General features: G+C 53.2%; 2 long non-coding RNA genes across 2 annotated transcripts; both read right to left on the bottom strand.

The window, feature by feature from the left end:
- Positions 1-2,212: 2,212 nt before the first annotated feature.
- LOC142076898 (uncharacterized) lies at positions 2,213-4,181 on the bottom strand. Its single transcript, XR_012671407.1, has 3 exons — positions 4,029-4,181; positions 3,398-3,519; positions 2,213-2,695 (listed from the first exon to the last, which is right to left on the bottom strand). It is a non-coding gene; the product is annotated as an uncharacterized LOC142076898 (long non-coding RNA).
- An 8,290-nt stretch (positions 4,182-12,471) lies between these two features.
- LOC142076899 (uncharacterized) lies at positions 12,472-22,545 on the bottom strand. Its single transcript, XR_012671408.1, has 3 exons — positions 22,279-22,545; positions 22,046-22,161; positions 12,472-14,276 (listed from the first exon to the last, which is right to left on the bottom strand). It is a non-coding gene; the product is annotated as an uncharacterized LOC142076899 (long non-coding RNA).
- Positions 22,546-25,426: the final 2,881 nt, after the last annotated feature.

Genomic DNA, 25,426 nt, shown 5'->3' with positions numbered 1-25,426 from the left:
ATCAGTAGTGGAAAAAGGTACCTTGATTAGCATCGTCCCGCCATCAGGTGCCACCGCCTCTCGAAGAGGTGCCTGTAAGGCTACTGGGGCAGTTTTCTTTCTGGTGCGGGAAGATACAGGGCTGTCCGGGGGGGTGGAAGTTTCGTCCGAGTCCGCATCCTGTTCCTGTGGTCGAGGGGGAGGCTTAAACAGGTCAGTTAGATCTGGTTCCGGCACCTGGTGAATTTTGTTTGCTTTCAAACACCTCTGTCCAATACTGCATGCCGAGCAACACCGCTTCAGTTTACCTTTAAATTCTTTATTTTCTCGCTCAAGTGCGAGTACCATAGGGTCCTGTGGTGGTGCCATTCCACAGTCCCTTTGCCACTCCGGATGGTTTCGGAGGGTGAAAAACATATCTGCATATGAAACTTCATCCCACTTCCCTTCTCTCCTTAGAAATAGCATCAATTGTAGGAGAGTATTGTAGTCTATTGATCCATTAAGTGGCCATTTAGCCTCACTTTCCAATTTATACAATGGCCACCATTGATTACAATATTTAATAAGAATTTTTCTATTTTCCGTCCCTCCGATCCCAACGATATCTCTCCAATGAGCAAGCACACAGCCCAAGGGGCTTTTCTTCAAGACTCCCTTTTGAGTGTTACCCATTTCGTATCTTCCCTTTATTGATCTTTTCTTTTAACCTTTAATAAGATGCCGGGACTAGTTTTCCTTCCCGCACTGTCTTAGTGACTTTATCGGAGGTTTTCTTATCATAGAACTTGCTAGATATACAATACTGCTTTTTCACAAAATTCTACAATGTTTTCGTACACAAAAGACAAAGGTTCGATCTTATCATTCACTTCGTTCGTCTCCGGCTGCTCTCCTCGCAGAGATTACGAGCCGCGGATCAGGACTCCACACTCGCTTCGCAGCTGTGCTGCGTCTCACTCATACAACACAGACACTCAGTCACACAATAAATTGTTGCAACAGATGATAATATTTATGGCCATGCCACATACAACTCCTCAGATTAGTTGTACTCCCACCCAGCAGCTGCAACCTTAAAGATGACCCAATCGCAATTGCAAGGAGGTCCGCTTACCCTTCTCCTGCTTCTTATATACCAGTCATTAGCAGGTCCGTCCTGGCTCCCAACACTGGGATACAGCAGAAACCTCGGATCCACTCGATCTACTCCCAAGATCGCTAGCGGCCGCTCTATCGGTCAGCGAATCCCCCCTATTACCGTGCAGGGTACCCTCCTACCATACGGGGACTATGCTGCACGCCAGACGTCTCTGTGCGATTTACCAGCAGCCCCAGCCACGCGTACAACTTACAGGCCCCTCTCCTCAAACATACCTTTCCTTTCCACGGACTCAGGAGGTTCTTGTCTACTCCCACGGTGAGCGGCTGGCAGCGGAGTCCCCTCCGAGGAAATGCTCGGGGCGCGCCCAGGGGCGTCCGCTCCCCAGCCGATCCTGCGGTGAAGCAGAGAGCCTCCTGCCTGGCTCGCCAAAACTGACTTGCGGAAACCGGACTGCACAATCTATGAGATTGTAAAGTAGGTATGTTTATTCAGCGCTGGGCGGCACGGGGGGTAGTCCCACCAAAATCGTGCGCGCCTCAATGCGGCACTCACCATAAATATATACAGTAAAATATTACATATTCATAAAGTTTTGTAATATGCCTATACATATGCATGACCTGTCCCCGCTTTGTATTAAAATGAGTTCCAAGAAGTCATTTCCATAGACCCCTCCCATCTGCGCTTGCGCATTGCCTCCTAGTGGTGGTCGTCAGGGGTCGTGGGGATGAAGGCTGATAGTTCCTCTTCGTCACCGCTAGTAACCTTTTGTTCTTGCGCAGGCTCAGTTGTCTTCTTACTTTTGTCCATACCGCAGGGTCAGTTTTAGCTGGCTTCTTGAGACAAGTTTTTAGTCTTTATCGGGAGCTGTCCTTGTGAGGCGCCTCAGTTAATTTACACCATAGCTAAGTCGGCCTTATCAGGCTGAGCCGGCCTTGTGAGGAACAAAGTATCAAACCCCTACCTACTGATTCAATCTTCTAACTACTATTAATCATTCAACTACTAAAATTCCTTAATCCCTTGTCTCAGAAGAGAAAATAATTATGCTCTTTGAACATGCTCCATCATCCTCTTGTTCTTCAAGAAATCAAAAGAAAACTATCCCGATTGCTACATTATAGAAGTTTGTGCAGGAGATGGCTGAGGCCATCCCCATAAATGGACAACTCTGCTATGGCCCTACTTTGCCTGTCAGCAACAGTGTCCACCATCGGGGTGCCACAAACCCCTTCATGAGTCGCTAAGAAAATCATACAATTAGTTAAAAACATCTGGCAAATAAGATATGACCTAAAACCATGTGTACCCCACCTTACCCCAAAACCAGTCAGACAGCTGGCTTCCTCCCACACAAAACTCAAATCTTCAACAAATAGACAGAACAGAACAACATTACATCAAACAGAACAAAATCCTTACCCTCTGACACGCTCCGAAAGGGATTAGTGCACCCACATAATATATACTCACACTACCCACCCACGTACCGGCTTCCTCAGGGTCAGCCCTGTAAAGATGGGAGGAAGCCCGACTCTACCTCCCCGGGTGCCCCGGCATGCCACACCCCTCTCTGCCACTCCCATTGAGCGAAAACACTGGTGATGATATCTGGCAAAAAAAGAAGAGCAAAGACAGTCACAGGGACCTGCATGTCAAAAAATGACCTGACTTAACCTGCAGGAATAAACAAAAGAAGTCCTACAAAAAAATTCTAACTAAAAAAACAGAAAATATTAAAAACCCATGAAGCTCAAAAAGACAGGACATTGTACCACACAGCAACCAAGACTGCTAGACAGATGAAGCCGTGAGGACAAGATGTCTGCCACAAAAACAGCTTGAGCCCAATTACCTATAAAGCCCTTTAGGGAATTACAGCAGCAGTCGGCCAATGGAAAAACCACGACGGTGTGATGTGGTGACTCAGAGATCTAAAATGGACACCCTTTCGCTACAGAAACTGATACTAAAACAAGAACAAGAGAACTGACGACTGACACTAGAGCAAACTTCATTGGATGCTTGAGGAAAAAGGCACAACTGGGAAAACAAAAAAAGCTTGTGTGTCCAGGACTGCAGTAAAGGAAACACCCTTGTCTGGAGATTGTTATGAGCACAAACACCACACATCTCCAAGAAATTCTAGGGAAGACAGCAACGCAAGCCTGTGCTGAAAATAAATGCCTAGCCAATACCACAAAGTAACAATGACTGTGACATCCAGAAGGATGCAAAAAATAAGTAAGTAAAAGGTACAGAAGTAAAGACCTCAGAGTTCTGGAGGATATATTTTGATGTACCTTAACATACCTAATGCTTTCCGAGATGAGACTTCTCTGATGTTCAGCCCTCTATGTTGTAATGCGGAGGCCCGGATGGTTTACTCTGCATCTCCCGTGACTTTGTTGTATCTCCCATCAGCTGCAGACAGACTAAAACAGAACAGACCTCATCAACACCCAAATCCAACTGCAAAACCCACCTCAGTAAGGCTCGTGAACACACCTCCCTTTCCCAACCATCCCCTGGTCCCAGAATTTTAGAAACCCCTTCTCTTCTCCTCAACTGTCAGGGAAGGAACTCCACTCCTTCCTGACAGCTCCTGCTCTGTATTTGCACCCCTGAACCCCCTGTGTCAGCCGCTCCTCGGGAGCTGCTCTTCCCAGCTATGCCCAGTCTTCTGCAAGCACCTCCTGTCTTCCATCTTCCCACAGACTCTGACCTCTGCTACAGCCCCACAAAATAAGTGAAGTCCTGACGCTTATAATCTATGAGGGGCTGGCCGCAAGCTGCATTGGTTCTAGAGACAACATGATACTCTGTGGGCAATTGGGAAAGGCCATAAGCCGTTCCATACGCTGAAAGACACTATGTCTTATGTCCCTGCTACTTTCTTGAACAATGCTAGAACTCCATATGCAAATGCATACAAGATGCTCACCTCAACCCCTGCTAAATACTCTCACCATTGCTCCTATCAAGAGATGATGTCAACAGCTTCTGCAACATACAGCAAAGCTGGTGAAAAACAAGGTTCCATCTTCAATAAAGTCAGGAATTCTAAAACAATACAATGCACCTGGAATAAAATAAAAACCAAAACCATATTATTAAACCATCTTTCCACCTCTGAACACCAAATACAAACCTACTGACCTGGAAAAAAAACCCCAACACGTACAAGTGTACTTTCTTCTACACATGTAGCTGAACCTTGACTTGTCCTGAAGCCCTTAGCTTAAACAGACACCTCTGCTTCTCTAAATATCAAAACATGACTACCCAAATAGCTTAGACAGCTCAAAAGCTACCTCAAAAGTGGCAATCAGCTGAAGGAACAGCAGACCACCACCTCCAGAGAAGCCCAGCAGCAGAACGAGCTGCCTGAGGAGAGGCTGTACCTCATATACCCCGGGCCCCGCCCACCACCCTTCCCACAATCACCTGGCAAGGGGGAGAAGCGAACCACCAGAAGGGATAAAGGCAGCCAGAGGAGCAGCAGGGAGTTTTCTCACCTGCCTGAAGTTTACAGCATACAAAGCACCAAACAGAGGAAGCCCCCCTTACAGCAAACGACCATACCTGCTCTTTTACTACAACTGCATCTATTGCATCAGCAATGTGACCAGGTAGGGACTTAAACTTAATTTTTCTGGGGCGCAGATAGAAAAAGATAGATGTCATACTAAGCTATGCAGGAAAGTAGATCATTCAATGCAATAAAAATATCATTATTAAGAATTATGTGCTTTGGTTTCCTCTGAAAAACCCAAAATGCTATGGGGTTAGACTTAATTTCTAGCAACACCATGCATGCTACCTAACTTTCAACATACCTGTGTTCTGGATAGGACTGAACGACAAAGCAGAATTAGATCCTGTAAGAACCCCTTCTCAAAAATATCTCTAGATGCAAAGCAAATTATTTGATGTAAATCACCAACAATTCAGAGACCCCCCAGGGGCACCTAGAGACGCCCTGGAGCAAACCAAGAACCCCCAGAAGCACCCCAAGACCCTCAGGAGCATCCTGTGGGGACCCTCAGGAGCATCCTGTGGGCACCCAGGACACCCAGGAGCACCCCAAAAACACCAGAAGCACCCCATGAGCACCCAGAGATCCCCAGGGGATCCACGAGGGCACTCAAGAGACACAAGGACTCTCCAAAGACCCCCCAGGAGCACCCCATGGGCATCCAGAGACCCCCAGGAGCAACCAAAGACCCTAGAAGCATCCCACAGGCACTCAGAGACCACCAGGACTGCCCCAAGGGCACCCAGAGATCCCCAGGAGCAGCCCAAGGGCACTCAGGAGACACAAGGACTCCCCAAAGACACCCCAGAGGAACCCTAAGGATACCCAGAGACACCTAGAACACCCCAAGACCCCCAGGAGCACCACAAGATCTCCAGGAGCATCCTGTGGGCACTCAGAGACCCCAGGTACCCCTAAAATGCCCAGGAGCACCCCAAGACCCCCTGGAGCATCCTGTGGGCACCCAGAGACCTCCAGGAGCACCCTAGGAACCCTAGAAGCATCCTGTGGGCACCCAGAGACGCCCAGGAGCACCCCAAGCCGCCTAGGAGCACGCCAGGGGCACCCAGAAATCCCCAGAAACACCCAGATGGCACGCAGGAGCACCCCAGGGGCAACCCAAGGCTACCCAGAGCCACGTAGAACAACCCAAGACCCCCAGGAACACCCCATGAGCACCCAGAGACCCCCAGGAGCACAACAGGAATGCCCAGAAGCACCCCAAGACCCCCGGAAACACCCCATGGGCACCTAGAGAACCCCAGGAGTACCCCAAGACCCCCTGGAAACACCCCAAGAGCACCTACACACTCCCAGGAGCATGAAGAACTCCCAGAAGCACCCCAAGACCCCCGGAAACACCCCATGGGCACCTGGAGAACCCCAAGAGTACCCCAAGGCCCCCCGGAACACCCCAGGAGCACCTAGACACTCCCAGGAGCACGAAGAACTCCCAGAAGCACCCCAAGACCCTCAGGAGCATCCTGTGGGCATCCAGAACCCCCAGGAGTCCCCCAAGAGCACCCTAAGAGCAACGCAAGAACACGAGGAACATCTTGTGGGCACTCAGAGACACCCAGGAGCACCCCAAGTCTCCCAAAGAATCGTATGGGCACACAGAGACCTCCAGGAACACCTTAGGAGCATTCTAAGGGTACCCAGAAACACCTAGAACGCCCCAAGACCCCAAGGAACAACCCATGGGCACCCAGAGACCCCCAGAAGCACAATAAGAACCCCAAGAAGCACACCAAGACCACCAGGAGTGCCCCCGGCGCGCAACCAGAGTGCCCCATGAGCACCCCAAGGACAGCCAGGAGCCCCTTAGGAGACCCGAAGACACCCCAAAGACCCCCCAGCAGCACCCCAAGACCTCCCAGGAGCATCCCAGGGGCACCCCAAGGCTACCTAGACATGCCTAGAACAACCAAAGACCCCCAGGAACACCCCATGGGCACCCAGAAACCACCAGGAGCACAACAAGAACATCCAGCAGCATCCCAAGACCCCCAGGAGCATCCTGTGGGCACCCAGAGACCCCCAGGAGCATCCCAAGAGCCCCAGGAGCACCCCATGGTTGCCTAAAGACTCCCAGGACCACACCAAGACCCACAGAGCATCCTATGGGCACCCAGAGACCCCCACGATCACCCCAGGAGCAGTCCAAGGGTAGCTGGAGACACCTAGAAGACCCCAAGAAACAACGAATGGGAACCCAAAGACCCCCAGGAGTACAAGAAGAACACCGAGAAGCACACCAAGACCACCAGGAGTGCCACAGGAGCAGAATCAGAGCCCGAGGAGTGGAACCAGAGCCCAAGAAGCAAAACCAGAGCCCCAGGAGCGGAATTAGCGTCCCAGGAGTGGAACCAGAGCTCGAGGATTAAAACCAGAGCCCGAGAAGCAGAACCCGAGCCCGAGGGATGGAACCAGAGCCTGAGCAGTGCAATCAGAGACCCAGGAGCGGGACCAGAGCCCAAGCACCAGAACCAGGACCCGAGGATCAAAACCAGAGCCCCAGGAGCGGAACCAGAGCCCCAGGAGTGGAACTAGAACCCAGGCAAAAAAACAGAGCCCGAGCAGCGGAACCAGAGCGCCAGAAGTGGAACCAGAGGCCTAAGAGCGGAAACATAGCCTCAGGAGCAGAACCATAGCCTGAAGAGCACAACCAGAGCCCAGGCAGTGCAACCAGAGCCCGAGCAGCGGAAATAGAGCCCCAGGAGCACAACCAGAGCCTGACCAGCGCAACCAGAGGCCAAGCAGCGGAATCAGAGCCCGAGCACTGCAACCAGAGCCCCAGGAGTGCAACCAGAGCCCGAGATGCGGAGCCAGAGCCCCAGCAGCGGAGCCAAAGCCCCAGCAGTGGAAATAGACACCCAGGAGCAGAACAAGAGCCCGAGCAGAGCAACCAGAGCCCGAGCAGGGCAACCAGACCTCGAGAAGTGCAACAGAGGCCCAGCAGTTGAACCACAGTCCAAGGAACAAATCCAGAGCACGCGGAACGAAACCAGGGACAGATGAAAAAAACAGGGCCTGAGCAACAAAACCAGAGCCCATGGAACAAAACCAGGGCCCGAGGAACAAAACCAGGGCCCGAGGAACAAAACCAGGGCCCGAGGAACAAAACCAGGGCCAGCGGGAGAAAACCAGAGCCCGAGGAAGAAAACCAGATCCGAGGAAGAAAACCAGATCCGAGGAAGAAAACCAGGGCCCGCGGGAGAAAAGCAGAGTCCGCGGGAGAAAAGCAGGGCCCGAGGAACAAAACCAGAGACCGAGGAAGAAAACCAGAACCCCAGGGACAAAACCAGAGCCCGCGGGAGAAAACCAGAGCCCGCAGGAGAAAACCAGGGCCCCAGGAACAAAACCAGGCTTCCGTAGAACAGAACCAGGCTTCCGTAGAACAGAACCAGGCTTCCGTGGAACAGAACCAGGGCCCGCAGAAGAAAAGCAGGGCCCGTGGGAGAAAAGCAGGGCCCCAGGAACAGAACCAGGCTTCCGTGGAACAGAACCAGGCTTCCGTGGAACAGAACCAGGCTTCCGCGGGAGACAACCGGAGCCCGCAGGAGAAAACCAGAGCCCGCGGGAGAAAAAACAGAGCCCGCGGGAGAAAAAACAGAGCCCGCGGGAGAAAAAACAGAGCCCGAGGAACAAAACCAGGGCCCCAGGAACAAAACCAGGGCCCGCGGGAGAAAAACAGGGACCGCGGGAGAAAAACCAGAGCCCGCAGGAAAAAAACAGAGCCCGCGGGAACAAAAAGATTTGACGTGCTTGACCTTGACGGCACATTTGTGCAAGACAGGGTCAAGGAATGGGGCATCCTCGGGGTCGCTGAGCCATGGCTGTGCTGGGGACACGCCAAAAACATGCCTCAGCACCAGAAAAACACACTTCCAACACACAAAAACACACCTCAATGCGCTTAAAACACACATTTCTGCATCTCAATGCACTTCAAGTATGTCTTTACAGGCCAAAACATGCCTTGATATGCTTAAAATGTGTCTACACATTAAAAACATGCCTTGACACACTTACAACATGCCTTCACTTGTTAAAACATGAATCAATGCACTTAAAACATGCCTTTACATACTTAAGACATGTTTACATGCTAAAACATGCCTCGGTGCACTGTAAAAATGCTTTTACATGCTGAAACACGCCTCAATGTGCCTAAAACACGTTTACAAACTAAAAACATAGCCTGACATGCTTAAAATAGGCCTTTACATGTTAAATACATGCCTTGATGCACTTAAAACATGCCTTTACATGCTAAAGCATGCCTCCACATGCTAAAAACATGCATTTACATGCTAAAAGCATGCTTTGATGGTTTAAAACATCTTTACATGCTAAAACATGCTTCAATGAGCTTAAAACACCTTTTCAAGCTAAAAACATGCCTCTGCACAAAAACATGCCTTGACATGCAAAAATGTGCTTTGACATAATTAAAACACGACTCTGACACACTAAAAACACGCCTTGACATGGTAAACGTATGCCCCAACATGATAAAACCAGCCTCAAAACACCCTAACATCCAGAAAACGTGCCTCAACACCAAAACCACAGCCCAACATGCTATAATCACACCTTGACACACTAATAACACACCAGTAGGCACCATGTTGTGACATGGGGATATTGCAGGGTGACCTGGGGGCCCTGGACCAGGATTTGGGGCATTTTAGGGTAATTCGGGGGGGGGCTTAGGGGTCCCAAGGCAAATTAGAGCCATTTTGGGACAATTCAGGAGGGGATTTGGGGTCCCCAGAGCAGAATTTGGAGATATGTGGGGCAAATCTGGTGGGATTTGGAGTCCCTGGGCTGCAATTAGGGACAATTCTGGAGGGATATGGGGTCCCAAGGCAGAATTTGGGGCATTTAGGGGCAATTCTAGGGGGATTTGGGGTCCCCAGCACAGTATTTGGGGCATTTTGGGAATATTCTGGGATGATTTGGGGACCCTAGCACAGAATTTGGGGCATTCTGGGGCAATTCTGGCAGGATTTGGGGTCCCTGGAACAGATATTGGGGCATTTAGGGCCTCGGGGACGCACTTAGGAGCATTTTAGGGCCATTCGGGGGGGATTTGGGGGCCCCAGACTTGAATTTGGGGCTTTTGAGGGGCAATTTTGGAGGAATTTGAGGTATTTGGGGGCAATTCTGGGGGGAATTGATATTCCCAGGGCAAATTAGGGGCATTTGGGGGCAATTCTGGGGGGCTTTGGAGTCCCTAGGACACATTTTGGGGTTCTTCTGGTGGGATTTGGCTTCCCTGGGCTGCAATTAGGAGCAATTCTGGGGAGATTTAGGGCCCCTGGAACAGAATCTGGGGCATTTTGGAGGAATTTGAGGTGATTCTGGAGAATCTGGGGCATTGTGGGGCCGTTCCAAGGGAATTTGGGGTCCCCAGGGCAAGTTATGCGCATCTGGGGGCAATTCTGGGGGGATTTAGGGCACCTGGAGTCAATTTTGGAATATTTCGGGGCAATCCTGGGAGGATTTGGGGTCCATGCATCAGAATTTTGGGCATTTTGGGGCAATTCTGGGGGGAATTGGTGTTCCCAGAGCAAATTAGGGACATTTGTGGGCAATCGTGGGGGGATTTGGGTACCCCAGCACAGAATTTGGGGCATTTTGGGGCAATTCTGGGGGGATTTGGGATCTGCAGAGCAAATCTAGGGCCATTTTGTGGCAATTCTGAATGGATTTGGAGTCCCCAGTCCAGAATTTGGGGCATTTGGGGGCTATTCCAAGGGATTTAGGACCTAGGAGGGGACCCAAGCATCCAGCTCCCCACTCACACCAACCCAACACCTCCCTGGATGCCTGGGTCCCACCTTGGCCACCCGTCCTTGCTCCAGCACCAGCTCCTGGGTCTTGATGTTCTTGTGTTCCTGCTCCTTCTCCTGTCATTTCTTGTGCCAGTAACAGATGTCCAGCGTGGGGCCCTTCTCTGGGGGAGAAGGGGGTCACAGGGAGACCCAGGCATCTGGGAGAAACCCCTGCCCCCACCCTGTCACCCCTCTGGTTCTGGGATCCCCCTCACCAAGGAGTCCGGGCATCCGGGCACACACCCCCAGAAAGAGACCCAGGCGTCCGGGACCCCTATTTCTCCCCCCTCAATCTCAACCAGAGCCCCAACAACCCCCTAAAAGGGGACCCAGGCTCCCAGGCCCCCCGGTCCCCCAAGAAGGGATCCCAACACCCACCCCTCCCCGCCAAAAGGGGACCCAGGCATCCCCATAGAAGCCACTCAGGTATCCCAGACCCCCTATTTCTCCTTCTCAAGATCAACCCAGGCCCCTCAAAACCCCTCCCCAAGAGGGACCCAGGCATCTGGGACCCCCCAAAAAGGGACCCAGGTGTCCAGGGACCCCCCCAAAAAAGGGACCCCAGCACCTAGGCTCACCCCGGCCCCGCAGGCAGTACCACTCCCGAATGGCCTTGGCCGTCTTCTCAGTGATGTTGACGCAGTTGCCTTGGAACCACTCGTTGCAGTTGTTGCACCCGCTGCGGGGGAGGGGAGCACCTCAGCCAAGGGACCCAGACGCCCGGGACCCCCCCACCCTCCCACATAAGGGACCCAGGTGTCTAAAGAAGCCCCATAAAGAGGAACCCAGTAATCCAGGGGGGACCCAGGCATCGAGGACTCCTCCACCCTAACGGACCCAGGCATCCGGGAGCCCCCCACCCTCCCCCATAAGGGACCCAGGCATCCAGTAGAGGCCCCAGGAGTCTGGGGAAGGGACCCAGGCATCCGGGGAAGCCCCATAAGGAGGAACCCAGGAATCAGGGGGACCCAGGCATCTGGGGAGGGGACCCAGGCACCCGAGGCTCACCTGCACTTCCCGCAGGTGTATGCACTCTTCTGTGATGTCCAGACCAGGTCCTCTAGTCTGGTGTACTGTGTAATGGGCCGTATAACGTGGGACTGAAACCAAGAACTTCTGACAGACTAGCACAGACTTTTGAAAAATGTATCTAACCTTGATCCAGCCAGGATACACAGATTTCATTTCACTTCCATGGTTCACTTTATCAACAAGGGCCAAATTTAAATAAAATGCAGAAGTCACAAGAATTCAGTCCTCAGGCAGTGAAAAGAAATCTGAGAAACTGTTCAGGAAACTATTCTCTTGAAACAAATGCATTTTTCATGAAGCAAAATGAGAAAATAGTATTTGCTGTTGGGAACTTTGAACTGTCTTTGCCCTTATCCTCAGAATATTCAAAGAAGCAGATGCATTCACCCAACAGCATCATCAATTTCGGGCACTGGAATAAAAACGCTGTAGAACATTTCTAAAGGGACTCAATGTTTTTTCTCTCTTGGAAGAGCTCAGCTCTGCAGCATAAGCAAACATTTTCATTTCAGGTCACTGTATCTGACTTACTCTTCTTCATATCTTAGGCATTGTAGGAAGCAATAATCATCACGAACAGTGCCTACCCACACTCAAATTATTAATTGCAATCATAGATTAATTTTCCTATATTGCTTCAAATAAAGTGTGAATACATTTCACATTAATCTATGTCTGAAAAATAGCTCATGAATAATTCATTCAATGATAATTCCTCCAATCAATCAGAGAGTGATTTAAATACATTTTATTAGTGTTGGACTAACTGTTCATTATTGCTTCACTGAATTGCATGTGAGAAAATGTCAAAATTGTTCCAAACTCTTCTGTTACTAGCAACTAAAATTATTCTTGCACCAGAATTTCCTACTCAAGGAAAAAAAAATCAGACTGGCTGCATAAAAATTCCCTACCGCTATCCAAATACACACACACACACACACATATATATAAAAAAATAAATAAATACCTATCTCTGAGGAAGAATAGGAGGTCTGTCCCACTTAGAGATGCAAACTCAGTGAGAGAAAGAAGCATCCCAAATCTAATCTCATCCAAACAAACCCCAAGCTTTTGTACGCACATCTTCTGGCTGTGGTTTTGAAAGTTTACCCCTTGGAGCATACCTGGCAGCAGGTGAAAGTGGTAAGTGCTCCAAATCCCTTTCATGTAATCGCAACTGTGACCTCCCTGCCGCTGTCCTCTAGGAAAGAGTCTGAGACATGCCACGTGAGGAAAGTTGAAACCAATTGATTATTCATTTGTGTTATAATCATCCCCTCCTGGATTAAATAAGAGGCTTCCATTGCATAGCAGATTTCCACTTCACTAAATCCTGGGGTTTACTTTGCTTTTTCAGATTCATTTTTATCCTTCTTCCCCCCTCTTGCGCAAGCCTCACTGTCTTCCTTTTCAACTGCAATTATCACTTTTCAATACTAATACTTTCCCAAGCAGCCTAGATTTTCACCCCTTTGTACTGAACCAGATTCCTCAACATTTGATCCAGTAAGTGGCTTATTTTACCCTCTAATCTCTCATTTGCCACCTCTGCACACAACCTGGATCTTTCCCTACCTAAACAAGCCATTTTCCACACTCTCATTACCTCTTCCTTTGTACTTCTCACCTTCCTTCCCTAGTGCATAGGATTACCAATTCCGTTTCTCTCCAATAAACCTTGTTCTTTTCTTGGTTTACCTCTAATCTTATTTTCTCAAAATATATTTCAAGTCTTTTTTTTCCTATTTAATTCATGTTTAATGCTCAGGCTTTAGATGAGTTCTTTGAGCTGTTGCTTTATATAGTGTAACAAAGAAAATCAGTGATAATGAAAAAGCGTACCGAAATACACAAAACAGAAGTATAAAAGATTTGTTCCAATCTTTGCATGCACACATATAGTGTAGTTAAGCTATACTATCTCCCTACTGAGCTCTGATGAACCTCCATCTGTAGCGGTACACAAAATAGAAAAAGGCTTCCTTCCTTCTGGCCTTACAGAGAGAGGGAGGGAAGTTCTTAATGCCTCACGTTGAGTTAAAATTACCAGCTATTCGTAAGGTTAGAACCATTTTTATTTCGCAAATAAAGCGAAATTAGACCGCTTTGGATTAGACAGCCAGCATCACCAGACACAGACAGCCTGAATCCTACCACAGCCAAGTTTATTAAACTCCAAAGACAACTTGATGTGTTCCTTTAGACTTCACTGATTTTTCCCCCGTGCACAGCCCCCCCACAGTACCACCTCTCGGCCCCTCCGGGGCTCTGCAGCCCCCCCCAGGCCAAACTCCCCAGATGCTCACAGCCCCTCCCCAGCCTGGAGCCCCCCCAGTCCCCTTCCCCGGGGCCTGCAAGTCCCCCCCCGCCTGCCCCACTCCTCGGCCCCCCATGCCCATGGCCCCTCAGACTCACTACCACCACCACCACGATGATTGATGATGAGGATGAGGATGAGGATGCCGATGCCGCCGCCGCTGCTGCCTGGCTGCAGACCCTGCCGCGAGCCCCGTTGAAATAGCCTCTGCAGCCAATCAGCACACGGCTCCACCAGGCTGCCCACGCGGGGCACACGGGGAGTTGTAGTCCCCGCCCCAGAAGCACACATGCACGGTGTTTCATGCAGCGCGGGTGGCTGTGCAGGGACCTCTGTGCCATGGTGGTGATTGTGCAGGACCCTCGTGCGACAGTGGTGGTTGTGCAGGACCCTCGTGCAATGATGGTGGTTGTGCAGGACCCTCATGCAATGGCGGTGGTTATTTTTCTCAGCAGTAGCCTTGGGTTCAGGAGCAAAACAGCTGGTGTCTGATACCGCCACAGTGTACCGCCTCAAGGCCACCTCCAGTTCCTACGTGGCTCCCACAATGTGCGTGGACCCCCCCTGCAACAGGTGCAGATGTGCAAGGACCCCCGTGCAATGGGGACTGGGATTGTTATAAAGAAGTCTGATTCACTGTGTTCTTCTCTCTGCAGAGCCTCGTTCCGCAGGAGCAGCTCTGCGCCAGCAGCTGAAGGAGCTGGAGCCTCAGGCTGCAGGAGCTGACCCAGCCTGAACGTTCTGATAAATCTAACGCTGCAAACACAGAACTCACTGAATCCAGCAGATGGGAGCGGGACAAAGAAGAGAAGGACCAAGGAAACAATTCCTGGAATCACAGAAGGGTTTGGGTGGGAAGGGACCTCTAAAGCTCATCTAGTCCAACCCCTAGCCGTAAGTAGGGACACACTCACCTGAACCAGGTTGCTCAGAGCCCCATCCAGCCTGACCTTGAACGTGTCCAGGGATGGGGCATCCACCACCTCTCTGGGCAACCTGCGCCAGTATCTCACCGCCCTCACCGTAAAACATTTCTTCCTAATACCTAGTCTGAATGCCGCTGGCAGGCAGGCACAAGCTGACCCTCGATGGCAGAGAGAAAGATAAAGGAGCACTGTGTAGCAAAGAAAGACGGGAGGCTCTGACGGAACAAGAAAGATGGAAAGGGAGATAAAGTGCTACAAGGTGCTGTGGAAAACAAGGAAGGTCTCAGGAGGCATCGTGACTGTGAGAAGCGGGGTGTTGAGGGGGGCTGACGGATAGGCTTGGGGATGACAAGAAGGAACTCGGGTGATCATCTGAGCAGAATACAGATGGTCTAGGGTGGCCGGGGACTGAACACAGGAATCCTAGATAGTGTAGAGGAACCAATGAGTGCTCTACGGCTCAAAGTGCTACAAGATGGATGTGGAGCACAAAGGAGGTCTCAAGAGGCATCATAACCAGGAGAAAAAATGTCACGAGGCAGCCAGAGAGACAGAAAAAGGATTGGGGACATGCTGATTAAATCCAGAGGGAATGTGAACCGAGTAAACGTCATCAGAGGGCCAGAGAACAAAAGAGGCACAGCTAGAGGGAAGAGTGGACCCAAATGACTGGGCTGGGTCACAGATATGGACTCAAGAAGTCTTCTGAGGGAACAAGAGGGGTGCAAGGTCCACTACAAAGCTAAAAGTATACTAAGGGCAACCTCAAAGGCATCAATAGGCATCATGACACCATTAGAAGGGTCCTGATTGGGCCAGAGAGACCAAAGGCGGCTCAGGAACACAAGGAGGAAGTCTGGAGGGGATTTGAACAGAGTACAGATGTCCTCAGGAGGCCGGGGACCAAATGGAGGCACCCTGGATGGCAGACAGGATGATAAGAACGCTCCAAGGCACAAACAAACTCGAGGACAAGGTTTGGAGGTAATAAGAGGGGATCAAAGGTGGCTACAGAGCTAAAACAGGGCTGTGGGACACAAAGAAGGCTTCAGGAGCCACAGTGACCGGGAGCGGAGGGGTCATGAAAGGCTCGGAGGGATAAGAGAGACTGAAAGGGAGGTAAAGCCCTACCAAAATGCTGTGAAGCGCAAGGAAGGTCTCAAGAGGCACCCTAGATGGCATAGAGAAGAAAGAGAATGCTCATTTTTGGGAACAGAGATCTTGGGCGTAATTGCGACAAAAATAGTCCAAAGGGGCCTTACGGAGCTAAAAGTGGAACATCTTGGACCTCGGGAGGCATCATGATGGTAGCAGAGGGTTCTGAGAGGGACAGACAAAAGAAAGCTCGAGGACATGATGAAGAAGTCCAGAGGGGACCTGAAAAGACTACAGCTGTCCTCAGGGATCAGGGACTGAACAGAGGTATCCTAGCTAGCATAGAGGACAACCTGAGTGTTCTGGAGATGACAGATGGCATCAGGAAAGGTTCTCAGGGAGCAAGAAGGTTGCAAAGTGCGCTACAGAGCCAAAACACAGCTGTGGGGCACAAGGACAGTCTCAGGAGGCATGATGACGGGAAAAGGGTGCTGAGAGTGAAAGAGGGACAGAAGGTGCCTCTGGGACACAATGCAAAACTCAAGAAGGTGTTCCAGCAACGTACAGATGTCCTCAGGGGATGAGCGACTGAATGGAGACATCCTAGATAGCAGTGAATAAGGTGAGAGCGCTCTGGGGAACAGAGAAAGCCTGAGGAAGGGTTTTGTCTGAATAAGAGAGACACCAAGAGGGCTGCACAGCTCAAAGGGTGCCATGGGGCATGAGGACGGTCTTGGGAGGCGTCATGACAGGAACGAGAGGGCTCTGGGGGGCGAGGGGAACATGGATATAGAGACAAACAAAGGATTGCTGACACAGTGAGGTAGTCGGGAGGGGATCTGAACAGAGTACAGATGTCCTCAGGGGACTGGGGACCAAACGGAGGCATCCGACATGGCGGAGGGAAGGTAAGAGTGCTCTGGGACAAAATGAAAGCCTGAGGAAGAGTTGTCTCTGAATAAGAAAGATACAAAGCCTGCTGCAGAACTAAAGGTTGGTGCATGGAACACAAGGACGCTCACAGGAAGCATCGTGACAGCAATAGAGGGGTGCTGAGGTGGCCAGAGAGACAGAAGGCGGCTCGAGGGCACAAAGGTCTGAACAGAGTACAGATGTCGTGAGGGAGACGCTGACCCATGGAGGCAAGCGAGATGGAGGAGAGGACAAAAAGACTGCTCTGAGGAAGAGGGACGCCCCGAGGAGATGTTCTGACAAACCGAAAGGGGTACAAATTACGCTCCAGCGATAAAAGCGTGCCAAGGAGACCCTCTAAAGCCTTGGGATGAACTGAGAGAAGAGGAAAAAAATAAAAGGCATAAAAAGAAAATCTACAAAGTGACAGGCTACAGGACAGATAAGAACAAATTAAAAAATTAACACAGTTAACTTGATAAAAGTAGACATTAAATAAAAATTTTAAAAACAACAGAGTATACGACAGACAGGAAAGAATTAAAAAGTAGCAATAGACAACTTGATAAAAGTAGACATAGAAAGAAAATTTCAAAAGCGATGGGGTACAGAACAGACAGGAAAAAAATTAAAAATAGGGACAGAAAACTAGATAAAAGTACACATAGAAACAAAAATTCAAAATTGAAGGCATTAAGAGAGAAAAAAATTAGAAGATAGGAAAAACAAACTAAATAAATGGATACATGGAAAGCAAATTTCAAAAGCAACATGACAGTGAGAACAGACAAGGAAGAACTAAAAACAGGGACAGGAACCAGATAAAAGCAGACAGAGAAATAGTATCATAAAAGGAACAGGATTAAGAAATTAAAGGAAGAAATTAAAAAATAGGAAAAGCAAGCAAAATTTTAAAAAGAAAAAAAAATTGAAAAGCGACAATATACAGGACAGACAAAATGAATTAAAAATATAGACAGTGACCTGAACTGGATAAAAGTAAAAATAGAAAGAATGTAAAAGCAACAAGATACAGAACAAACAAACAATAAATAAAAAGTAGGGATAGACATCTTGATAAAAGTAGACATGGGAAGAATATTTACAAAGCGACAACAGGACAGAGGAAAAAGTACAAACAAGGACTAGATAAACAGAAACGTAGCAAGAAAAATTAAAAAGCAATACAATACAGGACAGACAAGAAAGAATTAAAAAATAAAATGAACCGCATAAAAGGAGACATAGAAAGAAAGCTTAAAAATCGACATCACTAAGGAAAGAGAAGAAAAAATTAAAAAATAAGGATAGAGTAAAAAAGACAGAAAAATAGAAAGTAAATTTCTAAAACAGCAGAGTACATGATAGAGGAAAAAAATAAAAAATAGAGATAGTGAGTTTGATAAGAGTAGACATAGAAAGAAATTTAATAAAATAATCAGGGTACAGAACAGAAGAAAAAAATGAAGAAATAAAGACAGTGAACTGCGTAAAAGTTTACACAGAAAGAAAGCTGAAATACTGGCATCATTAAAGGAAAGAGAAGAAAAATGAGAAAATAAGAATAGGGTGACACATAGAAAATTTAAAAAGCAGGACAAAGGGATAGAGAGAAAAAAAAATAGGGACAGGAAGAAAAGCAGAATAACCAAGAGAAGAAAAAAAAACAGAAAGGGAACTGCACAGAGATGGGCAGCAGGACAGAGAGATGGAGAAAGAAAAAACAGGAACGAGAACAGGGACAGAGGGATAGAGAGGCAAAGAGAGGGACAGGGACCAGGACAGTGGGATATAAATGGAGAGGGACGGGGAGCAGAACACAAGATTGCAGAGAAAGAGGTCCAGGGAAGTGGAAGGAATGACAGAGAGAAAAAGAAGGGGGCAGGGAGCAGATCAGAGAGCTGGAGGAAGAAAAGATGCTGCTGGGGAGCCGGACAGGATGACAGAGCCAAAAGAAATGAATAGGAAGCAGGGCAGCAGGATGCAGACAGCAAAAATAATTGTAGGCAACAGGACAGAGGGATTGACAGAGAACTAAGGGACAGGGAGCAGGACAGAGGAATGGAAGGAAAAAATATTGATGAGCAACAGGACAAAAGGATGCAGAGAAAAAGAAAGAGGGAAAAGGAAGGAGGGAGAGAGAGAGAGAGAAAGATGGGGATAGAGCATGGGACATGGAGAGACAAAAAGCAGGACAAGGAACAGCACAGAGGGACTCAGGGCAGGGTGGGGGGAACCAGATGCAGATAAAGACAAAGAGATGGAAAAGGAAAGAAAACAATGATGGGCTGCTGGACAGAGATGGAGGAAGAAAAACTAGGGCCAGAGGAGGGAAGAGAGAAAGGAAAAAAAGGACAGCTAGCTGGACAGGGGGATATAACTAGAAACAAGGAGACAGGCAGCGGGACAGAGGGATAAAGGCAGAATAACCAGGGAGAGGAAGCAGGACAGATGGACAGTGAGACCAAAAAAACGGGCAGGGAGCAGGACTGAAAGATGGAGAAAGAACTATTAGGGGCACAGGGGTAGAGAGAGGAAAATACAGGCTGGAGGAAGGACAGAGGGACAGAGAGAGAGTGACAGAACCCGGACAGAGAGTGGGAGAAAGAAAAACCCGTGACAAGCACCAGGCCAGAGGCGGGGGCAGGGGGAAAGCAGTACAGGAGGAAGGAGAGAGGGATACAGGAAACAAGCGAGGGACAGGGAGCAAGAAAATGGGATACAGAGAAAAAGAGAGGGATGGGGAGAAGGACACTGGAATAGAGAGGAAGCAAGAGCAACAGGGAGAATGACAGGGAGATGGAGCCAGAGGAAAAACAGGGACCAAAAGCAGGACAGAGAAATGGCAAAGGAAAATTAGGGATGGGGAGCAGGACAGAGGGGTGGAGAGACAACGAGGGACGCAAGGATAACAACAGAGAAAGAGGGAGGGAGAGAGGGAAGGAAGGATGAGGAGCAGCACAGCAGGATGGAGAAAGAAAGAGAGGGATGGGGAGCAGGGCAGAGAAATGGAGAAAGAAAATACAGTGATGGGGAGCAGGACAGGGGGCTAGAAAGAGAAAAATAAGACAAGAGAGAAGACCGAGGAGCAGAGAGAGAAAGAAAGGTCGAAAGAAAAGGTCAGAGAGGCAGCGAAATCAAGAAAAACAGGGACAAGGAGCCCTGCCAAGAGATGAAGCAAGAAAATGTAGGGTCGGTGAGCAGGACAGAGGGATAGAGAGACGGGGCGGGGGGAGGAGAGGAAGAACAAAGGAGCGACACAGATGGTGACAGGGCGCAGGACATACAAACAAAGAGAGAAAAAGGACAGGGAACAGGACAAAGGGATTGAGAAATAAAGAGAGGGTCAGATCTGTACAAAGAGAGCAAGAAGGGGGGAAAAAAACAGCAATGGGCTAGAGGACAGAGACAGAGGAAGAGAAAAAAGGGCCAGGGAGCAGGACAGAGGAGGAGAGAAAGGAAAAAGGGAGAGCTGGCTGAACGGGGAGGTATAGCAAGAAGCAACTGGACAGGCAGCAGGACAGAGAAATAAAGGCAGAAAAAACGGGGACACGAAGCAGGACAGAGGAAGAGTGAGAGGAAACAAGGGGCAGGGAGCAGGACAGAGGTGGAGAAAGAAGCATTGGAGCAGAAGGATAGAAAGAGAAAAAAGAAAGACAGCAAGAAGGATGGGGGATAGAGGGGAGAAAGAAGGACAAGGAGCAGGACACTGATTGTCAGAGAAAGACAGGGACAGGGAGCAAGACAAGGTGATACAGAGAGAGAAAAAAGGGACAGGGAGGCAGGACAAAGTGAAAGGCAGCCAAAAATAAGAGACAGGGAGCAGGACAGAGATGGAGGGCAAAAAGCCTACAATGGGCAGCAGGAGACAGGAAAGGAGAAGAAAAAAACTGCACTGGGCTGCAGGACAGAAATGGAGTGAGAAAAAACAGTGACAGGGAGCAGGATAGAGTGACAGAGAACAAAAAAAACAAAGAGGGAACAGGGCAGAGAAATGGGGGGAAAGGCAAGGAGAAGGACAAAGAAACGGGGGGGGGACAGGAAGCAGGACAGGGAGATGGAACAAGAAAGGAAAAAAGGATGGGGAGGCAGAACAAAGGGAAAGAGAAACAAGGACAGGGAGCAGGGCAAAGGGATGGAAGATGAAAAAATAGTGATGGGCTGCAGGATAGAGATGGAGGAATTAAAAAATACACACAGAGGGCATGACAGAATGACAGAGAGAGAAAAAAGGGACAGAGAGTAGAACAGCATTGGAGGAAAAAAACAACTATGATGGGCAGTGGGAGAGAGCTACAGAGAAAGAAAAAATACTGAGGAAGAGAGCAAGGAAAGAATGGAGAGCTAGCTGGACAGGAGGATACAGTAAGAAAGGATGGGAGAGGGCATGGGACAGAGAGAGAAAGACAGAAAAGATAGTGAGAGGAAGCAGGGCAGAGGGACAGCAAGAAAAAAAAGGGACAGGGATCTGCACAGAGATGGAGAAAAAAGCAGCAAAGACAGATGAGAAGAGACAGAAAGAGCAACGGGGAGCAGGGCAGAAAAAGAAAAATCAGGGCAGCAGCGTGATGAGGATGGAGGAAAAAATCTGGGATGGTCAACAGGACAGAGAGGAATATGAATATGGGTAGGGAGTGGGACAAAGGGATATAGCAAGAAACAACAGGACAGAAAGCAAGACAGAGCAACAGACAAGAATAATAACAAGAGAGAGAAAGACAGAGACCATGAGAAGCACAGGGGGTTAGAGAAAGAAAAAGAGGTATTAGGAGCCCTGCAGAGAGATGGAGAACAAAAAAAAAAAAAAGAGGCAGGGAGCAGCACAAAGGGTCAGAGAGAGTAAGAGACAAACAGGAAGAAGGACTGGGACAGTGAGATACACAATGAAAAAAAACAGTGATAGTAAGCAAGACAAAGGGATAGAGAAAGAGATGGAAAGAGAAAGAGAGAGAGGAAGGCAGGGACACGGCGCGGCATGTACAGGCGCGGAGAGGAAAAGAATGCAAGGGAACAGGCCAAAGAAATTGTTGGGGAAAAAAAGACAGATGCAGATCAAGACAAAGAGATGGAAAAGCAACGCAGTGATGCCTACAGGACAGAGACAGAGAATGAAAAAAAAAAAAAGGGAGAGGGAGCAGGACACAAAAATAGAGAGAAGAGGAGAGGTACAGGGGAAGAGACAAAAAAGGAAAAAAACCTCACAAGAGCATGTGAAAGAGAGGGGGCCAGGAGAGAGGCAGGGAGGGCCCAGGATGCACAAGAGGGGAGACAGGGCCTCGAGGGCCCGGGACTCACCCTCACCGCAGCTCTCGCTCTTGGTGCTGCCAGGAGACTTTGACAGTTCAGACGCTTCTTTCTCCTTCTCTCCTCCCTTCCTCTTCTGCAACTCTGGTCGCTTGGCTGTCCTCCACCTAAGAGAATATATGGGTGTCTCACAGCTCTTACAAGATAAGGCTTCCTAGAAAGTATCCTTGCTCACTCATGCAATGGCTCGTGGCCGTACCGCGCTGTTGGTGATGCATACAAACCCTGCGGTCCGTGTTGGCAGCCTGGCCTGCTGTGCACTACAAAGAAGGATCCTTCCTCAGCCGGAGAGGCAGGCTCTTTCTTGCCTGCAGCAGGAGACAGCTGCCAGCCAGATGGCCTTCGATTTCTTCTTCTTTACGTTTCTATGGCATCTCCAGCTTCAGCCGCGGCAGCTCCTGTCCACAGCCGGTAACACCGCTTTTCAAGGAGCAGCTGGAAGCCCGCAGGAAAACACACGAAACCGGCAACAAAACTAGACCACGTGCCGTGCCGCGGGGGCCGCGGCGGTAGGAAGGACTACACCTCGTCGCACACGGCTAAGAGCAGCCCGGCAGCCGAGTCCGCAAAAACTGCACCTGCCGGCACACACTGGCAAACACGGCGCAGCCCCTTCCGCGCGGCTCCCCGCGGCGCCGGCTCCGACCCGGCGCGGCCCGTCCGCGCGGCTCCCCGCGGCGCCGGCTCCGACCCGGCGCGGCCCGTCCGCGCGGCTCCCCGCGGCGCCGGCTCCGACCCGGCGCGGCCCGTCCGCGCGGCTCCCCGCGGCGCCGGCTCCGACCCGGCGCGGCCCGTCCGCGCGGCTCCCCGCGGCGCCGGCTCCGACCCGGCGCGGCCCGTCCGCGCGGCTCCCCGCGGCGCCGGCTCCGACCCGGCGCGGCCCGTCCGCGCGGCTCCCCGCGGCGCCGGCTCCGACCCGGCGCGGCCCGTCCGCGCGGCTCCCCGCGGCGCCGGCTCCGACCCGGCGCGGCCCGTCCGCGCGGCTCCCCGCGGCGCCGGCTCCGACCCGGCGCGGCCCGTCCGCGCGGCTCCCCCCGGCGCCGGCTCCGACCCGGCGCGGCCCGTCCGCGCGGCTCCCCCCGGCGCCGGCTCCGACCCGGCGCGGCCCCCTCCGCGCGGCTCCCCGCGGCGCCGGCTCCGACCCGGCGCGGCCCAGCCGCGGCGCCGGCTCCGACCCGGCGCGGCCCCCTCCGCGCGGCTCCGGCTCCGACCCGGCGCGGCCCCCTCCGCGCGGCTCCCCGCGGCGCCGGCTCCGACCCGGCGCGGCCCCCTCCGCGCGGCTCCCCGCGGCGCCGGCTCCGACCCGGCGCGGCCCCCTCCGCGCGGCTCCCCGCGGCGCCGGCTCCGACCCGGCGCGGCCCCCTCCGCGCGGCCCCCTCCGCGGCGCCGGCTCCGACCCGGCGCGGCCCCCTCCGCGGCGCCGGCTCCGACCCGGCGCGGCCCCCTCCGCGCGGCTCCCCGCGGCGCCGGCTCCGACCCGGCGCGGCCCCCTCCGCGCGGCTCCCCGCGGCGCCGGCTCCGACCCGGCGCGGCCCCCTCCGCGCGGCTCCCCGCGGCGCCGGCTCCGACCCGGCGCGGCCCCCTCCGCGCGGCTCCCCGCGGCGCCGGCTCCGACCCGGCGCGGCCCCCTCCGCGCGGCTCCCCGCGGCGCCGGCTCCGACCCGGCGCGGCCCCCTCCGCGCGGCTCCCCGCGGCGCCGGCTCCGACCCGGCGCGGCCCCCTCCGCGCGGCTCCCCGCGGCGCCGGCTCCGACCCGGCGCGGCCCCCTCCGCGCGGCTCCCCGCGGCGCCGGCTCCGACCCGGCGCGGCCCCCTCCGCGCGGCTCCCCGCGGCGCCGGCTCCGACCCGGCGCGGCCCCCTCCGCGCGGCTCCCCGCGGCGCCGGCTCCGACCCGGCGCGGCCCCCTCCGCGCGGCCCCCTCCGCGCGGCTCCCCGCGGCGCCGGCTCCGACCCGGCGCGGCCCCCTCCGCGCGGCTCCCCGCGGCGCCGGCTCCGACCCGGCGCGGCCCCCTCCGCGCGGCTCCCCGCGGCGCCGGCTCCGACCCGGCGCGGCCCCCTCCGCGCGGCTCCCCGCGGCGCCGGCTCCGACCCGGCGCGGCCCCCTCCGCGCGGCTCCCCGCGGCGCCGGCTCCGACCCGGCGCGGCCCCCTCCGCGCGGCTCCCCGCGGCGCCGGCTCCGACCCGGCGCGGCCCCCTCCGCGCGGCTCCCCGCGGCGCCGGCTCCGACCCGGCGCGGCCCCCTCCGCGCGGCTCCCCGCGGCGCCGGCTCCGACCCGGCGCGGCCCCCTCCGCGCGGCTCCCCGCGGCGCCGGCTCCGACCCGGCGCGGCCCCCTCCGCGCGGCTCCCCGCGGCGCCGGCTCCGACCCGGCGCGGCCCCCTCCGCGCGGCTCCCCGCGGCGCCGGCTCCGACCCGGCGCGGCCCCCTCCGCGCGGCTCCCCGCGGCGCCGGCTCCGACCCGGCGCGGCCCGTCCGCGGCGCCGGCTCCGACCCGGCGCGGCCCCCTCCGCGCGGCTCCCCTCCGCGCCGGCTCCGACCCGGCGCGGCCCCTCCGCGCGGCTCCCGGCGGCGCCGGCTCCGACCCGGCGCGGCCCCTCCGCGCGGCTCCCGGCGGCGCCCGCTCCGACCCGGCGCGGCCCCTCCGCCCGGCTCCCGGCGGCGCCCGCTCCGACCCGGCGCGGCCCCTCCGCCCGGCTCCCGGCAGCCCGCCGCTCACCTGTGCGGTGCCGACGCTGCAGTACCTGGCTTCGGCTACGAGACGACAGCAGCAGCGAGCACCCGCCGGACAGCGCTTGCCCAGGGGCGGCAGTGGCGCTGCAGTGCTGCACTTTGCATACGTCTGGCGACAGCGGTATTTCCTTACCGAGGAGCAGCAACGAGCGCGTGGGGAAACACCCCGCAGACACCGCAGCAGGGCATTGCTGTTACGGGTAGAGGCTAGCGTGCCACAGGGACGCTACCACGCATGCGCGGCTCCAGAGCTTCACTACCGAATTTTGGTCGCTCGGTGGCAGCAGGGAGCGCAGCAAAGCGCGCCACTGCGCATGCGCGGCACTCGCGCCGCAGTACCGAATTTTGGTCGCACGGTGGCAGCAGGGAGCACGGCAAAGCGCGCCACCGCGCACGCGCGAATCCCGAGCTGCAGTACCGAATTTCGGTCGCACGGTGGCAGCAAGGAGCGCGGCAAAGCGCGCCACCGCGCATGCGCGGCTCCAGAGCTTCACTACCGAATTTTGGTCGCATGGTGGCAGCAGCGAGTACGGCAAAGCGCGCCACCGCGCATGCCCGAATCCCGAGCTGCAGTACCGAATTTTGGTCGCACCGTGGCAGCAGGGAGCGCGGCAAAGCGCGCCACCGCGCATCCGCGCGCCCG

This window comes from Calonectris borealis, unplaced genomic scaffold (assembly GCF_964195595.1).
Source record: "Calonectris borealis unplaced genomic scaffold, bCalBor7.hap1.2 HAP1_SCAFFOLD_119, whole genome shotgun sequence".
Lineage (NCBI taxonomy): Eukaryota > Metazoa > Chordata > Aves > Procellariiformes > Procellariidae > Calonectris > Calonectris borealis.
Note: the sequence above shows the minus strand (reverse complement) of the source record. Positions and strands in the feature narration are given on the sequence as shown.